Below are 13,233 nucleotides of genomic sequence, written 5' to 3' on the forward strand. Positions count from 1 at the left end.
GGGCATCATACATCCTGCATAAGGGGTATAATGAGGGCATTACACTGTGTGGGGGCATCATACATACTGTATAAGGGGCATATTGGGGGCATTACACTGTGTGGGGGGCATCATACATCCTGCATAAGGGGCATAATGGGGGCATTACACTGTGTGGGGGGCATCATACATCCTGCATAAGGGGCATAATGGGGGCATTACACTGTGTGGGGGCATCATACATCCTGCATAAGGGGCATAATGGGGGCATTACACTGTGTGGGGGCATCATACATCCTGCATAAGGGTCATAATGGGGGCATTACACTGTGTGGGGGCATCATATATCCTGCATAAGGGGCATAATGGGGGCATCATACATCCTGCATAAGGGGTATAATGAGGGCATTACACTGTGTGGGGGCATCATACATACTGTATAAGGGGCATATTGGGGGCATTACACTGTGTGGGGGGCATCATACATCCTGCATAAGGGGCATAATGGGGGCATTACACTGTGTGGGGGGCATCATACATCCTGCATAAGGGGCATAATGGGGGCATTACACTGTGTGGGGGCATCATACATCCTGCATAAGGGGCATAATGGGGGCATTACACTGTGTGGGGGCATCATACATCCTGCATAAGGGTCATAATGGGGGCATTACACTGTGTGGGGGCATCATATATCCTGCATAAGGGGCATAATGGGGGCATTACACTGTGTGGGGGGCATCATACATCCTGCATAAGGGGCATAATGGGGGCATTACACTGTGTGGGGGGCATCATACATCCTGCATAAGGGGCATAATGGGGGCATTACACTGTGTGGGGGCATCATACATCCTGCATAAGGGGCATAATGGGGGCATTACACTGTGTGGGGGCATCATACATACTGTATAAGGGGCATAATGGGGGCATTACACTGTGTGGGGGCATCATACATACTGCATAAGGGGCATAATGGGGGCATTACACTGTGTGGGGGCATCATACATCCTGCATAAGGGGCATAATGGGGGCATTACACTGTGTGGGGGCATCATACATACTGCATAAGGGGCATAATGGGGGCATTACACTGTGTGGGGGGCATCATACATCCTGCATAAGGGGCATAATGGGGGCATTACACTGTGTGGGGGCATCATACATACAGCATAAGGGGCATAATGGGGGCATTACACTGTGTGGGGGCATCATACATCCTGCATAAGGGGCATTACACTGTGTGGGGGCATCATACATCCTGCATAAGGGGCATAATGGGGACATTACACTGTGTGGGGGCATCATACATCCGGCATAATGGGGGCAGTAAAGGGGTCCTGTACTATGAGAACAATACGTTTCCTCCCTTCCTGTCTCCATAGTTGGGTCGTATGTATCTATTACAGGAAACAGAACAAAAACCTTATGATTCTTATAAAGGGGCAACACAAGACCCCAAAAGAGCCTCCGTGCTGAAGGGGTTAATGCCCCCTGCGCCCAGTAATGGGGGTCTCCACATACCTCCACTTGCAGAGCCGCCACCACATATATGGCTGCTTTGTGCGTACAGGAGCTGTGATGAGGTCACAGGAGGGGAGGAGTCAGGGGTCACATGATCAGGGGCCTCAGTGGATGCAGGACTCTGCTGTGCTGGTTGTCATGGTGCTGGATGAGCTGAAGTTTATGTGTGGGGTCAGGAGGGGTTTACAGTGTGGATGTAGCAGAGCCGCGTGTGTACGAGGTGTACGGAGCGGAGCCGCGTGTGTACGAGGTGTAGGGAGCGGAGCCGCGTGTGTACGAGGTGTAGGGAGCAGAGCCGCGTGTGTACGAGGCGTACGGAGCAGAGCCGCGTGTGTACGAGGTGTACGGAGCGGAGCCGCGTGTGTACGAGGTGTACGGAGCGGAGCCGCGCGTGTACGAGGTGTACGGAGCGGAGCCGCGTGTGTACGAGGTGTACGGAGCGGAGCCGCGTGTGTACAAGGTGTATGGAGCGGAGCCGCGTGTGTACGAGGTGTATGGAGCGGAGCCGTGTGTGTACGAGGTGTACGGAGCAGAGCCGTGTGTGTACGAGGTGTACGGAGCGGAGCCGCATGTGTACGAGGTGTACGGAGAAGAGCCATGTGTGTACGAGGTGTACGGAGCAGAGCCGTGCGTGTACGAGGCGTACAGAGCGGAGCCGTGTGTGTACGAGGCGTACGGAGCGGAGCCCCGTGTGTACGAGGCGTACGGAGCGGAGCCGCGTGTGTACGAGGTGTACGGAGCGGAGCCACGTGTGTACGAGGTGTACGGAGCGGAGCCGCGCGTGTACGAGGTGTACGGAGCGGAGCCGCGCGTGTACGAGGTGTACGGAGCAGAGCCGTGAGTGTACGAGGTGTACGGAGCAGAGCCGCGTGTGTACGGAGCAGAGCCGCGTGTGTACGAGGTGTACGGAGCGGAGCCTCGTGTGTACGAGGTGTACGGAGCGGAGCCTCGTGTGTACGAGGTGTACGGAGCGAAGCCGCGTGTGTACGAGGTGTACGGAGCGGAGCCGCGTGTGTACGAGGTGTACGGAGCAGAGCCGCGTGTGTACGAGGTGTACGGAGCAGAGCCGCGTGTGTACGAGGTGTACGGAGCAGAGCCGCGTGTGTACGGAGCAGAGCCGCGTGTGTACGAGGTGTACAGAGCGGAGCCGCGTGTGTACGAGGTGTACGGAGCGGAGCCGCGTGTGTACGACGTGTACGGAGCGGAGCCGCGAGTGTACGAGGTGTACGGAGCAGAGGCGCGTGTGTACGGAGCAGAGCCGCGTGTGTACGAGGTGTACGGAGCGGAGCCGTGTGTGTACGAGGCGTACGGAGCGGAGCCGCGCGCGTACGAGGCGTACGGAGCGGAGCTGCGCGCGTACGAGGCGTTTGGAGCGGAGCCGCGCGCGTACGAGGCGGACGGAGCGGAGCCGCGTGTGTACGAGGTGTACGGAGCGAAGCCGCGTGTGTTTATGGAGCCCTGTGTCTACGGAGCCGTGCATGTACTGAGCCGTGTGTGTACAAGGTGTACGGAGCGGAGCCGTGTGTGTTCGAGGTGTACGGAGCGGAGCCGTGTGTGTACGAGGTGTACAGAGCGGAGCCGCGTGTGTACGAGGTGCACGGAGCGGAGCCGTGTGTGTACGAGGTGTACGGAGCGGAGCCGCGTGTGTACGAGGTGTACGGAGCAGAGCCGCGTGTGTACGAGGTGTACGGAGCAGAGCCGCGTGTGTACCAGGTGTACGGAGCGGAGCCGCGTGTGTACCAGGTGTACTTAGCGGAGCCGTGTGTGTTTATGGAGCCCTGTATGTACATAGCCCTGTGTCTATGGAGCCATGCATGTACGGAGCGGAGCTCTGTGTGTACGGAGTGGAGCCATATGTATATGAGGTGTATGGAGCCGTGTGTGTATAGAGCCGTGTGTATGCTGTATACATCTCTATACCCCCCAGGTTCGGTCGAGACACCGCGGCTCTTTATCAGACTGTAGAAAACTGACACTGGACACTCGGTAAAACTGCGCTCGGACGTCTCTTGTTTCTCGCACAGATATTGATAACATAAGATGGAGTCAGACGAACCCTCCTACAAAACCTGATAACAAAGTCATTACTACAGGACTGGATGAGAAAGGGATTTATTCTACAAGAAACGCTGGGGCCACAAATGAGAGAATCCGGGCCCCGTGGCTGGATACTCCGGGCCCCCAGCGTGTTAGGGCCACACGGGATCTTTGTTCCTGGAGCTTCTCTACTTGGTATAATGAGACTCTGATCTTGTTCTTATAAAGAGGGTTGGAGTAGAATAGAAGCTGCCTGAATATGAGGACCTTGTCTGATCTCTATGTCCTTATATACAGAGCTATGGAGATAGCGCTATTCTCTGTATAATAGATGTGATGTCGCTGGAGCCCTAATATTCCTGTACAGGGGTCTCTGTAGAGATAATCTTACCCCAGAATTATGGATTAGGAGAAAGAAAAAAAGGGATTGGGGACATTTTATTGTAACTTCCGTTAAAAAAACCCTGTAATCTACTATATAATCGGCTAATGTTTTGGCTAATTTGAATACTATTCCACCTGCTGATTTTGATGCTGATTTTGATGTGTTGTCTGATTTACCTGCCGGTAATGAGAATGTAGCCTTCACTGGCGGCATCTCGTCTTCTTTTCTACCTCCCACTAGTCCTGGTAATTAGTGTTGAGCGATACCTTCCGATATCAGGAAATATCGTATCGGATTGGATCGGACCGATACTCAAAAAGTATCGGATATTGCCGATTCCGATACCGGAAACCAATGCAAGTCAATGGGACACTAATATCGGAATGAAAATAAACCCTTTCTTTCCTTGTAGGTTAATTCTACATGAAGTAAAACAACTAAGAATAATGTATAATGTATGCGAAAAGCCGGCAATTCATCAGCGCATACACCGGTACCCGACAATTTACAAGAGAAAGAATAGAGCTTCACACATAGATTAGATAGATAGAAACATGTCAGTCACATATATATGAAGTACAGTGACAGTGTTGGTTACTGTACTTGTCATTTAGTGTAAAGGATTTATATAAAAAAATAATAGTGTTTTCTTGCACCGTCTCTTTAAGAAAGCCGGCCGGCAATTCAGCATCTGTACCCGACAATTTAGAATTGAAGGAATAGAGAATCACACATAGATTAGATAGATAGAAACATGTCAGTCACATATATATGAAGTACAGTGACAGTGTTGATTACTGTACTTGTCATTTAGTGTTAAAATAAAGGATTTATTTTAAAAAAAATTGGCGTGGGGTTCCCCTTAATTTTAGTCTCTAGCGGAGGTTAAGCAGACAGCTGGGGCAGATGTTTGAAGCCTGGGAAGGGGGTAATACCCACGGAGCTTCCCAGGCTACTAATATCAGCCCCCAGCTGAATACCTAGCCTTTACTAGCTATTAAAATGGGGGACCCCCCAAAAAAAATGACGTGGGGTCCCCCCTATTTTAATAGCTAGCAAAGGCTAGGCAGACAGCTGGGGGCTGATATTAATAGCCCAGGAAGGGAGCCATGAATATTGGCCCCCTCCCAGGCTAGAAACACCAGCCGTCAGTCGCCCCAGAAATGGCGCATCCATAGGATGCGCCAATTCTGGCACTTAGCCTCGCTCTTCCCACTGCCCTGTAGCGGTGGCAGTGGGGTAATAGGGCTGGGGTTGATGTCAGCTTATAATGCCAGCTGACATCAAGCCCAGGTTAGTAATGGAGAGGCGTCTATAAGACACCCCCAATACTAACCCCATAGTGAAAGTTAAAAAAAAAACACCCAGAATAAAGTCCTTTAATTGAAATAAACACACAATTCTTTATTGTTCTAAACTAAACCATACTTACCGTCACGCCCATTCCAGCTGAAGCTAACGATCTCCTGCAATAAAAGAAAAATAATAAAGCAACCTCATCCTTACCTTTCCATGGTTCCCACGACGGCTCCAGCTCTGCTACATCGAGATGACAGGCTGGACCGCAGCAGAACGCTGCCATCCAGCCTGTCATCCCGCGGACACTGAGAAGCGCAGGCTTGCTTGCGCTCCTCAGTGTCTCTCTGTGACGGCATCCAGATGAGCCGACAATGAACTCGGCTCACCTCATGCACGTCACTGACAGTGTGGGAGAATTCTCATGCTGAAGCGCTGAGTGCAGGAGAATTTTCCCACGCTGTCAGTGACGTGCATGAGGTGAGCCGAGTTCATTGGACATGACCTCACCTCATGCACGTCACTGACAGCGTGGGAAAATTCTCCTGCACTCAGCGCTTCAGCGTGAGAATTTCCCCACGCTGTCAGTGACGTGCATGAGGTGAGCTCATGTCCAATGAACTCAGCTCACTTCATGTACGTCACTGACAGCGTGGGAGAATTCTCACGCTGAAGCGCTGAGTGCAGGAGAATTTTCCCACGCTGTCAGTGACGTGCATGAGGTGAGCTGAGTTCATTGGACATGAACTCGGCTCATCTTTATGCCGTCACAGAGAGACACTGAGGAGCGCAAGCATGCCTGCGCTTCTCAGTGTCTGCGGGATGACAGGCTGGATGGCAGCGTTTTGCTGCGGTCCAGCCTGTCATCTCGATGTAGCAGAGCTGAAGCTGTCGTGGGATCCATGGGAAGGTAAGGATGAGGTTGGTTTATTATTTTTATTTTATTGCAGGAGATCGTTGGCTTCAGCTGGAATGGGCGTGATGGTAAGTATAGTTTAATTTAGAACAATAAAGAATTGTGTCTTTATTTCAATTAAAGGACTTTTTTCTGGGTGTTGTGTTTTTTTTAAATACTTTACTAGAAATTCATGGTGGTCATGTCTAATATTGGCATGACCCCATGAATTTCGGGCTTAGGGCCAGCTGATAATGCCAAGCTGGCCTTAACCCCTTTATTACCCAGTGAGCCACCGCACCAGGGCCCTGGATGAGTTGGGTACAGAGCCAGAAGATGGCGCTTCTATGAACGCGCCATTTTCCGGGGCGGCTGCGGACTGCAATTTGCAGCGGGTGGGGCCCAGAAAGCTTGGGCCTCCCTGCGTTGCAGATTCCAGCCCCCAGCTGCCTAGTTGTACCTGGCTGGACACAAAAATAGGGCGAAGCCCCACGTATTTTTTTTTTTAATTATTTCATGAAATTCATGAAGTAATTAAGAAAAAAAGGGCTTCCCTATATTGTTGTGTCCGGCCAGGTACAAATAGGCAGCTGGTGGTTGGGGGCAGCCCGTTCCTGCCTGCTGTACCTGGCTGGACACAAAAATAGGGCGAAGCCCCACGTATTTTTTTTTTTAATTATTTCATGAAATTCATGAAATAATTAAGAAAAAAAGGGCTTCCCTATATTGTTGTGTCCGGCCAGGTACAAATAGGCAGCTCGTGGTTGGGGGCAGCCCGTTCCTGCCTGCTGTACCTGGCTGGACCCAAATATAGTGCGAAGCGCCACGTCAATTTTTTTTTAATTATTTTATGAAATAATTTTTTAAAAAAAGGGCTTCCCTATATTGTTGTGTCCGGCCAGGTACAAATAGGCAGCTGGTGGTTGGGGGCAGCCCGTTCCTGCCTGCTGTACCTGGCTGGACACAAATATAGGACGCAGCCCCACATCAATTTTTTTTTAATTATTTCATGAATTTCCTGAAATAATTAAAAAAAAATTGAAGTGGGGCTTTGCACTATATTTGTGTCCAGCCAGGTACAGCAGGCAGGAACGGGCTGCCCCCAACCACCAGCTGCCTATTTGTACCTGGCCGGACACAACAATATAGGGAAGCCCTTTTTTTCTTTATTATTTCATGAAATAATTTAAAAAAAAAATACGTGGAGCTTCGCCCTATTTTTGTGTCCAGCTAGGTACAACTAGGCAGCTGGGGGCTGGAATCCGCAGCGCAGGGAGACCCAAGCTTTCTGGGCCCCCCCCCCTGCTGCAAATTGCAGTCCGCAGCCACCCCGGAAAATGGCGCGTTCATAGAAGCTGGATGCTGTACCTGGCTGGCATACAAAAATATAGCAAAGCCCACGTCAAAATTTTTGGGAAAAATTAATTAAAAAATAAATAATAATTTAGGGACTGCATCTTTATTAACTCCTCAAATGTCATTTAGTGTTAAAATAAAGGATTTATTTAAAAAAAAAATTGGCGTGGGATCCCCCATAATTTTAGTCTCTAGCGGAGGTTAAGCAGACGGCTGGGGAAGATGTTTGAAGCCTGGGAAGGGGGTAATACCCACGAAGCTTCCCAGACTACTAATATCAGCCCCCAGCTGAATACCTAGCCTTTACTAGCTATTAAAATGGGGGACCCCCCCAAAAAAATGACGTGGGGTCCCCCCTATTTTAATAGCTAGCAAAGGCTAGGTAGACAGCTGGGGGCTGATATTAATAGCCCAGGAAGGGTGCCATGAATATTGGCCCCCTCCCAGGCTAGAAACACCAGCCGTCAGCCGCCCCAGAAATGGCGCATCCATAGGATGCGCCAATTCTGGCACTTAGCCTCGCTCTTCCACGCTGCCCTGGTGCGGTGGCAGGGGGTAATAGGGCTGGGTTTCATGTCAGCGCCAGCTGCCATGAAGCCCAGGTTAGTAATGATGGGCGTCTATAAGACTCCCCCATTACTAACCTACAAAGTGTTAAAAAGAAAAAACACACACTACACCCAGAAAAAAATAATTTATTTGAAATAAAACAGACCATTTTATTTAATTCTTAGTTTACTAAAAAAAAATACTTACCTGTCCACGTTCCTGCGCTGATCTCCCATGCACAGCTGTCACATCTGGAGATGGTGACAGCTGTGCATGGCTGCTGTAAGCTCACACTGCCGGGAATACGTCCGCTCCCGGCAGCGGGAGCCACTGACTGAGGTCACCGGAGTGCATTCAGGCAGCGCAGCTCCGGAGACCTCCTTTACGGCACTGCTGTACCGTGGGAATTTCTCACGATACAGCAGGGCCGTAAAGGAGCTGACCGGAGCAGCGCTGCCTGAACTCCGGCGAACCCGCTTATGCAATGACGGGGCTGCTTTACGGCCCTGTCATTCTAGCGGCGGCAGCGGTTCAGAGCGGTCACATTCTATGTGGCTGCTCTGAACTGGAGATCTTCGTGGGACACTCGTGGACTACTACGGAGGGGTAAGGATAAGGTTGTGGTTTATTATTTTATATTTTATTACAGGAGATCGATGGCTTCGGGGAATTAGGTGTCTAGGTGAGTATAGGTGTAGTTTTTTATTTTTTACTTTATTTTAGGTGGCGATCGGCGGGGACAGGTAATGTATGAACTAATTTATTGTAGGTAACCACTGGCCACCAATGACATGTATTTAACATTTATTGGGGACACAGTAGGGCAATTTATATAGCAGGATCAGGCTGATGGGAACTACTGCTCCCATCGAGCTGATCCTGCTGGCAGGAGTGGACGGGGGACAGACATAGGCCGATGGGAGTAGTAGTGTCACATCGACCTATGTCTGCCTGCACGCGCACACCCGCACACACCCGCAGACATCGCACAGACACCGCACACACTCGCAGACACCGCACACACCCGCACACATCCCGCAGACATCGCACAGACACCGCACACACTCGCAGACACCGCACACACCCGCACACATCCCGCAGACATCGCACAGACACCGCGCTCACCCGCAGACATCGCACAGACACTGCACACACCCGCAGACATCGCACAGACACCGCGCACACCCGCACACATCACACAGACACCGCACACACCCGCAGACATCGCACAGACACCCACACACACCAATCATGACGGGCTGATGGTCTGGGAGGTGAGGCTGACCTGTGCGGCCGTGGGAAAGTTCATGTGAGTTCATGCAATGCAGTCAAGCATGAACTCACATGAACCCTCTGAGGGCACCGCGGCAACTTCAAATGAACAGCTGATCGGCATCACCTGATACCGCAGCTGTTCATTTGAAATAACTAGCGGGAAAGCGCAGCACAGAACGGGAAAGCCGGCGGTGAAGTCTTTTCACTGCCGGCTTCCCCGTCCGGGTCCTTCGCTCCCCGCTCCTTTGTGCTGCACTCCCCGCCCGGTCCTAACTTACGATCGGGATGGGAGGTGGCGAGGGGAGCGGAGGATCGGGGTGGGAGGCTGCGGGGAAGCAGTATGGGGCTGTGTGATTGTTTAAAAGCCGGCGGCTTTTTACCGCGCGCCGGCTTTTAAACAATCAGGAGAATTCTCCCACGCTGGGATGGCATTCTGATGACAGGCTGGATCGCAGCTGAGCGCTGCCATCCAGCTTGTCATCCTTCAGAGAAACGGCAGAGCCCAGGCATTATGGGAACTTCCGATTCCGGTATTCGATATTGTAAAAGTATCGGAATTAAGTATCGGAATTCCGATACCGCGAATATCGGCCGATACCCGATATTTCAGTATCGGAATGCTCAACACTACTGGTAATATTATTGACACCTTTCAGGATCGTGTTATCCGGGAGGTTGAATCATTGATTTATGTACTCCCGCTTTCTAATTTGTCACAAAATGAGAAATCGGCTTTGAATGAAATTAAATCTTGGAAGGATGTTGTACGTAAAGCAGATAAAGGTGGTAAAATAGTATTACTTAATAAAGATTTTTATGTGGCAGAGTCATTGTCGCAATTGGCAGATTCCAATACTTCTACACCTTTACCTAGTGACCCCACATTTAAAAATAAAAATTTATTGAGATCTTTATTAAGAAAATACGTAGAGAAAGGCGTTCTATCTAAATCTACTGCTGAAAAGCTTCTGCCAGAATTCCCATTGAGGCCTTATTGGTATACTATACCAAAAATCCATAAGTGTACCAAAATCCCCCCAGGCCGCCCTATTGTCTCCGGGGTGGGCTCCCTTTTGGAGCCTCTCTCGAGATATATAGATTGGCTTTTAAAACCGTTTCTACAAAAAATACCTTCATTCATAAAGGACACTGATAGTTTTCTGGTTGCTCTAAAAGTCTAAAGGAGGTTAACTGGCAACCTGATTTTTCTCTATGTTCTATAGATGTTACCAGTTTATACACTCGCATCCCCAAAGCACTAGGGTTGGAGGCAGTAAAAAAATTCCTGATGCAGTCTAATAAAAGTGAGTAATTTTCCTCATTTTAGAAAGCCTTGATTTTGTGCTCTCAAATAACTGTTTTCAGTCCCAGAACCAATGGTACCGCCAGAATACCCGCAGCGTGTGTCTATGCTAATATTTTTTTTATCTTTTTGTGAAACGCAATTTATTATTTCCTGCAAAAATCCGTTTGTTAAGTGTATTAGATCTTTTTTAAGATATATTGATGATATTTTCATCGCTTGGTCGGGTACCGCAGAAGATTTTACGGCTTTTGTTCAGTTTTTGAACACCACAAATACAGCTAATATGAATTTTACTGCGAATTTTGGAGGACTTTTTCTTGATTTTCTGGATGTTTCCATTTCAATTGAAAATAATACCATTCACACATAATTATTTAAAAAACCTTCAGCTGGTAATACTTTGTTACATTATAATAGTGCTCATCCAGTGCAGACTAAATCTGGGGTTCCATACAGCCAATTTCTCCGTCTGCGTAAATTGAATACTTCTGACCAAACCTTTCTTGATCAGGCTTCTGAGTTGAAAAACAACTTTCTTGCTCGTGGTTATCCTAGACATGAACTAAATACCGCACTTGAGAAAGCACAAAAATTTACACGAGATAGTCTTTTATCAAAACGCTATAAGTCATCCTCCCATCATGCACAAATGGCTACTAAAAGGTTTGTAACACAGACCTGTAGAAGCGTCTTCACGTGAAACAGCTGTTGTCGGCTTTTTTCTTCCCCGCTCTCCCTGCTTGCCGGACTTTTTATCCTCAGGGAATAAAGATTCTGCTTTTAAGGACTGGTGAGTGCAGCTCATTTTTCTTTCTTATGGTTATTTTGGAATTATTGACAAGTTTATTATGACATCATAAGGCTGTGTGCCCACGTAGCGTTTTTCAAGCGTTTTTGATGCGGAATTTCCGCAGCGGAAACGCTTGTAAAACGCTTGGTAACCCGCACCCCATGGTCCCCAATGGGATTCCGCAAGTTCTATGCACATGCTGCGGTTTTTTCCGCAGCGTTTATGCTGCGTTCAAAAATCCGCAGCATGTCAATTAATTTTGCGTTTCCGCAAGCAGAATTGCCATAGTCCAATGCATAAAAAACGCAAGGCAATTCCGCATGTGGAAAACGCGTGATAAACGCGCGCGGAATTCCGCATGCGTTTTTCCGGGAGAGGACTTGCATTTATGCAGCAGAAATTTTCTGCTTCATAAATGCAACGTGGGCACATAGCCTAAAGGTGAGTGCAACCAGCACTTATTTAATATATATTTGAGTCTTGATACTGCACTTACAATCTGCGCTCTCTCCCCTCTACTTATTTTATAGTATGTTTTTGGAGTGTGGGAGGAAACTGGAGAACCCGGAGGAAACCCACACAAACACGGGGAGAACATACAAACTCCTTGCAGATGTTATCCTTGGTGGGATTTGAACCCAGGACCCCAGAGCTGCAGGGCTGCGGTGCTAACCACTGAGCCACCATGCTACCCTACCTTTCCACCCCTCTTTGTTACTTCGGGAGCCGGGCTAACTATGGGGCAGCCGCCACTGGCCGTTGAGCACTGGTCAGCTGCCCATATATTGATAGATTGGATGATTCTAAATGCAGCGACACAAAATATCTGTATATTTTATTTTTTTTGTTATTCTATTTTGAATGTGGTGAAAGGGGGGGATTTAAACTTTTATATTTTTTAAATATTTTTAAAAGCATTTTTTTTTTACTTTTCACTTCCTTCAATAGTCTCTATGGGAGAGTAGAAGCTGCGATCATCAGATCACCTGTGTGTAGCAGAAATGCTCACTGGCTATGAGCGCCGACCGCTAGGCGGCGTTCATAGCATCCTGGCAATGACAACCGCAGGGGTCTCCTGCAAACCCCAGGTTGTCATGCCAACCCATTGGCGATTCACGGTCATGTGACCTGGTTTTGGCTCCCATTCTTGAGAAAAAATACTGACCAAAAACTGATAGTGGGGCTATAGCCTTAATTTGAGGGTATTCACATCCTAATTGAAGGGTTTAGGAATTACAGCTCTTTAATATGGAGCAGTATCTTTTTCATGGGACTAAAGTAATTGGACAATTATCTCAAAAGCTCTTTCATTGACTGCATGGGCTCTTCCCTCATTAATCCATCATCAATTAAGCAGGTAAAAGGTCTGGAGCTGATTCCAGGTGTGGCATTTGTATTTGGAAACTGTTGCTGTGAAACCATAATGCGGAAAAGAGCTCTCATGGAATTGAAACAGACCATCATTATATTATATTAATATTAAAGTGTAAGAAATGCACAGTGGCATAAAGTAACCTCACTAGTCAAAAGGGAAAAACACACCCGACGCGCGTTTTGCACCTGGCTTCGTCATGGGGAGATGGTGGACTGAACAACCAGGCTATTTACATGTAGGACCCAATCAAAAAAGTTGTAACGCATGTGGATTCCTACACATACAAAATGAATGGAACATCATCCAAGAAGCGGTAGTGACTTCAGACGCTATCTTCAGATGGCCCGCCCTCTAAAAACAAGGTGCCTGTGCGCATGATTGATGGTGCTGTTTTCATGTGATGCGACCAACACGTGAGAGGAAGCAGTCATCTCACCGCTGACGCGCCAATACTGGAGGTGCTGAC

The 13,233-nt window shown here is 48.7% G+C and overlaps 1 protein-coding gene across 1 annotated transcript in view; it reads right to left on the reverse strand.

The window, feature by feature from the left end:
* The window catches only part of LOC141182614 (uncharacterized), a 43,670-nt gene extending 42,106 nt beyond the window's left edge, over positions 1 to 1,564 (reverse strand). Inside the window, exon 1 of the mRNA XM_073660772.1 lies at positions 1,504 to 1,564. The gene's annotated coding sequence lies outside the window, so the exon portion shown is untranslated. The remainder of the gene's footprint in view (positions 1 to 1,503) is intronic.
* Between the last annotated feature and the right edge of the window lie 11,669 nt (positions 1,565 to 13,233).

This window comes from Phyllobates terribilis, unplaced genomic scaffold, assembly GCF_046119375.1.
Source record: "Phyllobates terribilis strain yellow unplaced genomic scaffold, ASM4611937v1 Scaffold_35__1_contigs__length_13245226, whole genome shotgun sequence".
NCBI lineage: Eukaryota > Metazoa > Chordata > Amphibia > Anura > Dendrobatidae > Phyllobates > Phyllobates terribilis.